We start from the raw sequence: 7,590 nt of genomic DNA, 5'->3' as shown, positions 1-7,590 counted from the left end.
GGCTATTACTGATAGCAACTCAAAAATAATGTAGAGAAAAATGTTTTTCTTTATTTCTTAAAGAATAATATATTGGGAATACAAAAAATAATCTGAAATAAAATCTTAAATTGAAATAATAGCATCTTATAATTCTCAATTATTCTGATATTCATTATTTTCAAAGGGACAGTTAATAAAGCCAAAATATCATACAAGTGAGTTTCAATCATATTGTAAAACTGTTCCAGACAAACCTGTCAATTCTCACATTAAGTTTTATGTTCACATAGTATTAATTATAAAAAAATGATGAAGGAAGCCTTACCCTCTCTGAGGAGTGAATGAGGGATTGGTATGTAAAATTTCAATTAAATAATAAATAATAAAAGATGATTAAAAAAGATGATGATGCATCTCTAGTTAGACCACCTTGAATTCATCTGATTTTGGTAGCTAGGGAGATTGAGTCTGCTTCAAATCTGAGAGAATGGTGTTGATGAATTCTTGACAATCCTTTGCTTAAAAAAAATTATCTTCTTGGTGATTTTGACTAAACTGACTCAGGTTCCTACCCCCATCACGTGTTCACTTTAGACCCAGTTTTCCTAGAGCCTTTTCACATATTTGCCATGTCTTTGGACAGTATCTGAGGCGGCACTAGCAAGTAGATGTCAGCAATGATGATCATGGCCATGGGTGCCGTGTGCTTACCAAAGTGATGCAAGGATGCTAAAGCAATGGTGTGGGAGACACAGGTACTGAGGGCCTTGGGGCGCTTTTTTTGGGATCCAATTCCTGTCACAGTCTTCAGGATGAGCACATAGGAGACAGCAATGAACACACTGCCTAACATCATACAGAGTGCAACAAAGAAACCGGGAAAAAAGTTGACTGTGTTGTCAGAGCAGGTCAGCTTCCTGACATTTTGATGGGGACAGGAAGGGTGAGAAAGAAGGCTTTTCCTGCAATAGTCCAGTCTGTTAAGAGTGAAATGAAACAGGAGCACAAGGAGTATGCTTTTAGTGAGAAACACCAATCCCGCTTTGGCAACTCTAGCACTGGTGGGAATAAAGCTGTACCTCAGAGGGTTGTGTATGGCCAAATTGTGGTCAAAAGACACACAAGACCAGGAGCACTGAGGACTCCATGTCTGTGAAGCCATGGGTAAAGAATTCGTGAGCATAGCAGGCATTTGGGGAGATTCCCGTGGCTTTGAACACAAAGATCTGGAACGTGGTGGGCAGGGAGGAGAGGGACAGACCTAAGTCAGAGGTGGCAAGCTCAGAACAGGGGTGTATGGAGCTAGGGTTCTGATCCGGTCACAAAGAGATTGGCACAGTTGCCAAGATGGCTACGAGGTACATGAGGCAGATGGGAATGGAGATCCACACATGAACATGCTCCAGGCCTGGGATTCGAAACAGGAAGAAGGCAGTGATCTCGATTTCTGAAGAACTGAGAATGGACATGGTGGAAGTTTTCAGAAGCTTCTACTTAGAGACTTGAATTGACACTTCCATCATGAGCTTGTGGTACTTATTTCCCCTGTTTTAGCACGTATGCTTGAGAGACAGAGAAATTGTAGTTAAAAACAAATGACAGCTATTTTTTAAGTAAGCTGGGAGAGAGCTGGTTCATGCTAATTGACAATAAGCACATAATCACTGCCTCAGCCAATCCCATGGCTCCATTGTACATTCAGGGGAAAACGTATACAGAGAAATAACTTGCAACTTTATTTCCTTTGCCATATTGAGCCTTGTTTATTTCCAGTGAAGAATTATACACAATCAGGGTAGACTCTGGGATAATTCATTTTCTTCTGCTTGGGACATAGAGATCCTGGAGGGAGGAAGAAGAGATGGGAAGAGTGAGAGAGATGAATAGATAGATAAGTGAATAGGTAAATAAGTATATAGACAGACATGATGAACACTATCAACCTCTAATTGTAATGAGAATTCCTCTTTGTTGTAGAATAGCATATACAAGAAAGTCATGTCGTATACTATGTCTGTGTCCTAGGGTGGTAAATTACTGCATATATTCTCATCTTTCAAAGGCATAGAAAATTTAGTGAGTTTCAAGTTTAGAAACAAGATATCAAGAAGGAAGAGAGTGATGTCAGTACTCAGATTATTTTCTGATACCCAATAAGACAAGAAAATCCATTCAGATGCAGAATATTTTCAAAGACAGCTGAATTAACAACACATTTCTGAGATATTTTCTTTGTTGATTTCAGCAAGGAAAATGAATATCCAACAGATACAGAACATTTTAATACTTATTTTTGGTCTAAAGAATGTAAGGGCCTCTTTACATTTTTAGGTCTTCTTATAGAACTCATCAAAACTACAAGCCAATCACAAGCTTTTGGATTGTCCTGTTGTGGGATATGCAGCTACACTGTGAACCCCAAGTTTGTACTTGTATTAATTAAATAAAATCAAGCTTTGTTCAGGGAGTGTAGCCAGCAGCTAGTTGACCTTAATTTGCCATAAGAGTCTGAAGGAACAAGGAATATGGATAGAGAGATGCATAGGAAAAAGTAGGGCAGGAACTTGGAGTTTCCAGCTTCTTTTTTGTTTGGGATGAGTGAGAGCTATGTTTCTTGTTGGGTCTCAAGTCAAAAGGGAAGGCCAGCTCTTTGCTTCTTGGCCTCTCTGATCTAGAAGCTTTTCACCCCCACATCTGTCTTCTGAGTCTTTGCTGGTAGATAGAATGACAGAGACGTAGTTGAAACTTACATATAATGGTTGCATTAGAGTAGGTTGTGGGACTGGACGTATCTCCAGGCTGAGGCCTGAGAACGTCCTGACTGCTGACTGAGGCCCAGAGATGGTAATGAAAACATCAGGAGATTAATGTGCAGTTGATAAGTCGATAGAAAAACATCATTGTTCCTTCTTCTTAATGAGTCACTGAATACAAACTCTCTTCTAGTAGATCTGAACTACCTTCCCAAAAGGATGAAGCAGTGGGTAAGCCATGATCTGGTTATTATCCACTCCCTCTCCCCTAAAATGGTCCTTTCCGGACAGTGTAACAAGCTCTTCAGCAACTGCAGCGGAAGGAGCTCAGGAGTGACTTGCTTCTGAAAGTCTTTGCTCTTCATCCCTCCCAGCAGTGCACCTATACCCCAGCTGCTACTTATAGTGTTACTATATTACAGCACCTCAACCATTTTGTGATTGTGCCAATGAGGTTGCTTAAAGAAGAGCTGCTACTTCAATGATTGTGACGTTTTCACGATTGAGCCCAGTTTATGGCAAATAGTACATATATGATTATGTTGAATAGGACACATCTCATCTTATTAAATAGTACACATCCCATCTAATTGAATACCTAAATGATACTGACTTTCACTTCTTCGTAATTACCTGACTCTGAGTAGGTGAAGATCAATGATCATTTTCATGAGTTAAGAATTAGCCTAAATTCTTATATATAAAGTGTTAAAATAAATCAGTTTGTATATATGCATATACATATATACAAAACACATGAAATAGATAAATATGAAAATCCTAGGATTGTTAATTAGTTTATCTTATCATATGAAACATGTAAATAAATGAGTGGGTAAACAATACTATTATTTGTGTTTTCCCAGATACTAAATCTTGGAGAGAAGAGACTGTTGGAGAGTGGAGTTGTTGGATCCTAAAGTTCATGATGCTGTAGCACATGTGAGCTTCTCTGAATCTAGTATCTCATTCTGTCTTCCCATCAAGGCATTATTTCTGATGCAAAATTTTGAAAACTGAAGCCAAAGATCCACCAATTTCTCAACATCTCATGAATCTATATGAGGATAATATTCTGTTTAAATTTGAGCTTTGTCAATTATGTCCTAATTTCCCTTCCATCTTAGTTAATATACTAAAATTGCTTAAGCTGCAATGTATTCTGTTTCTGGATACATAAATATTGATGTTGCTATAGAGAATGTGGCAAGAAAGGCTGTTGTCTTGAACTTTATTATGAACAAGTTATACATCCTCCTCCCGAGTTATGTTAGTCAGTACACATCATTTCAATATAATTTCTGATTAAATGGGTCAAATAATGTAGCACCAGTTGGGATTATTGGTAGCAAAACCCACCAAGCAGTGCCTACTCTGAATCAGTGAGACAAAGGCATGAAATAAATTTCTGCCTAGGGAAATCAGGGGTGAGCAAGTAAGACAAGGACTGGACTTTAGTGTTCTGAGAGGGTAGAAAAGAGTGAGTAGATGTTTTGAAAACACACATACACACACATGTAGAGAGACACATAGAGAGACTAAGAGACAGGTGGAGCTCAGTCAGTTCAAGGCCATCCTGGTCTACAGAACAAGTTTCAGGACAGCCAGGGCTATTACATATAGAAAACCTGTCTCAAAAAAAAAAAAAAGAAAGAGTAGGCAGAGTCCTACTTTAATCCAACATATACCAAGCTTCTTATCATCCATATTTATAATCAGAATGCTCCAGAATATTTTTTTTCAAATACTGTGCCTGATAATGAAAAAAATGTGAATGTTTGAAAAAGAAAACCTGGCATTCTTAAAAGAATATCTCAAATTTTGCTATTAACAAGAATTAAAACTCAGGTAGGTTTTCTCTTAGATGGTGCCTTGAGTTCTTTACACCTATCCTTTTTAGTTATAGAAGAACCTCTTTGAAGCAAATGCTATCATTTACCCTTCTACTAACTAGAAAGAAGATACCTAGCAACAGGCTCACAACTGCAGCTCCACCTTGGGTCTCCCTTTTGCTCTGCTGAAGACTCAGTACTTTCCTATGCTGCTTCTGTTATAACTGTTTACAGCTCATAGGCATCACTAGTGTTCCTGCCCCAAAGTTTTTTCTCCAATAACTTGAAACTATAAAACCATCTGACTTGCCATTTCTTCCAGTAAGAAAGCTTTTCTCTGTAACTCCAGTGTAGCAATCAGGATTCTGTTTTGACAAACTGAATTTTGTATTTGGGGATGTCTGCCTTCCTATCTTTCTTAGGAAAATGAATTTTATCCTTTTGTAGATGAACTTTCCTATTTCCCAGTACCTACACTATACATAGTTATGCATGCAGCCATCATTTTGTCTAACTGGGCCTGAGTAACTGGATTATACTGGAGGTGATCTCTCTGCATAGCTGAAGTGACTATGGTTCGTATCAAGGAACTGCTAAAAGGAATTTATTTCTTCTCTGTTTGATTCTCATCAAAAGAATCAAAAGTTAACTTTTCTAACTTCAAGTTAAACTCAGGCACACAGCTCAAGGCAAGGCCTATTCCTTTAATTTTATGTTTGTGTTTGATTTTTTTTTGTTTTATTTACCTCTGAGCTATTTCTATACTAAATCTTTGAAGCTTCTGCTCTAGTCATTCTTATTTGCAGACTCCTTTGATTTCTGGTTCTTGGGATTGTTGTTTTTGTTTCAAATATGACACAGGCTTTTAAGCCATATTCTAACACAATGTGTTGTTATGACCACTCAACCAAAATGTGATGTTATGATCACTCAACCAAACAGCAAAACAAATGAACTTCTCAGTTTGGTGTCCCAGATCTGCCAGCCCAGTCTCTTATCTATACATTGCAGATATCTGGAGGTATATCTGGGATTTGCTCTCATGGGACACCTATTACATCAACTTCTTGACCCTCTAGAAATAAATGATTTCTTTGACCAATAGACTAGGACAGAGTAACTGGAAATAAAATGACAAAACTATGTCCACTTAATTTTGTCAAAGGAGGCAAAAGTACTGAGTGGAAAAAATAGAGCCACTGAACAAACGGTGCTGGCATAACTAATTGTCTACTTGAAGAAGAATGAAATTAGATTTTTATCTTTCACTTTGTATAAAAATCGATTGCAAATGGATCAAAGACCTAAGTTTAAAAGCAGAAACACTGAAACTTCTAGTAGAATGAAATACAAAGTTGGGAATACTCTTCAAGGCTTTGGGGTTGACGAGAACTTTCTAAACAGATTGCTAGCAGCACAAAGACTAACCCCAAGTATCGAAATATGAAACCACCCGGAAATGAAAAGTTTCTGCACAATACTGAAACTATCACCAGAGCAAGCAACCCACAGAATAGAAAAAAAAAATCTTTACCAGCTACAGTTCAGACAAGGGGCTAATATCCAGAATTTACAAAGAATTGCAGAAATTAAATACCAGGAAGTAAAAGCATAAGTCAATAACTAGACAAATTAATTAAATTGACAGTTTTCAAAAAGAGAAAAAGAAAAAAATAAACACAGATTACCAATAACTATTTTACAAGTGTTCAATATTCATAGTCATCAAAGGAAAGCAAATGAATACTTCTTTGAGAGACTACCCCATCCCAGTCAGAATGACGGCCATCAACAAATGGCAGCAAATGGCTGAGAGGATTTGAGGAAAGAGAACACTTGTTCACTCTTGGTATGGGTACAAATTAATATAACCATTGTAGGAATCAGATCGGAGAGTTCTCAAAATTAAAATAAGACACAGATAATTCACTCCTGGGCATATACACAGAGAAGTTCACACCCTACCACAGAGGTATCTGCACAGAGGTATCCATGTTTATTGTGTGATATTCACTATAGAAAGGATATGGAGCTGCTACGGACCGGCTCAGGGGAGCCACTCAGACCGTGAGGGAATCAGGGCGAAGGATGGAAGATTTCAGGATACGGCGGAGGAATTTGACAGACAGCCACTCTCAATGTATTTTGAAAATGCTGCTGTGTTTTACTTATTCAGTGTGAGGTTTTTATATTATTACAAACAAAGAACTTGGCAAAGGCATACATCATCAGATCATAAAAAAAGGCATAGAATAGTTTACAAAAAGAATCTTTGAAAATGCTTTGACTTGGGCAAAAGGACTTTCGCCCAGTCTGTACCAGGCGGCTGGCAGGGCTAAGTGACCTTGTGCTCAGAATATCTTGGGGTGTGAGAGGAGAAGGCCACTATCTTCCTGGGAAAACTTTCTGCTAGGAAATTTTAGACATGATCTCAAACTTGTCTGAATCTGGTTTCATACCATAAATCTCAAATTTCTTCCCTCCCCGACTCTCAGGGTCAGATGTTGTAATTAGCCTAGGTTTGTTCTGGCCATAATGAAGGCTGCATAGGCCTCCTGCACGCAATTCTCAGGCAAACATCTAGTGTTGCTGCAGCTGTTTTCCTACAGAAGGCTTCTAAGGTTTCTCCTGATAAGAGCAACTCCTTTTGCTCCACATCATTAAGGAATTATTTTAACGATGACGTCCCTATTTCCAGAACTGGCTATTTCTTTAAAGGCTTTAATGAATAGGGGTGCAAAACTCAAAAGTGTCCTCAGCAGTCTTGTTTGTATCCACAACTGCCTGGAATAGTCTGATCTGTTAGCAATATGCAAGGATCACAAAGAACACACAGACAAGGGAAAAGACAGACATATAGCACCAAGTACAGTCAGGTCGAGTCAGTACAAATGGCAACTCAGGTAGCATTACACCACAACTGGTTGCCAAGGGACAGCCCAGGACTCAACTCCGAGAAGCGCGGATCCTGATCCTTCCGGCAATATTTGCCCATCCAGTCAGCATTTTTGCTACACTGGCGA

General features: G+C 38.4%; 1 pseudogene; it reads right to left on the bottom strand.

Annotated features, from left to right (window-relative positions):
- Nucleotides 1-567: 567 nt before the first annotated feature.
- Nucleotides 568-1,451, bottom strand: LOC125397262 (olfactory receptor 51A7-like; annotated as a pseudogene).
- Nucleotides 1,452-7,590: the final 6,139 nt, after the last annotated feature.

Source organism: Myodes glareolus, chromosome 7, assembly GCF_982192425.1.
Source record: "Myodes glareolus chromosome 7, mMyoGla1.1, whole genome shotgun sequence".
Classification (NCBI taxonomy): Eukaryota; Metazoa; Chordata; class Mammalia; order Rodentia; family Cricetidae; genus Myodes; species Myodes glareolus.
Note: the sequence above shows the minus strand (reverse complement) of the source record. Positions and strands in the feature narration are given on the sequence as shown.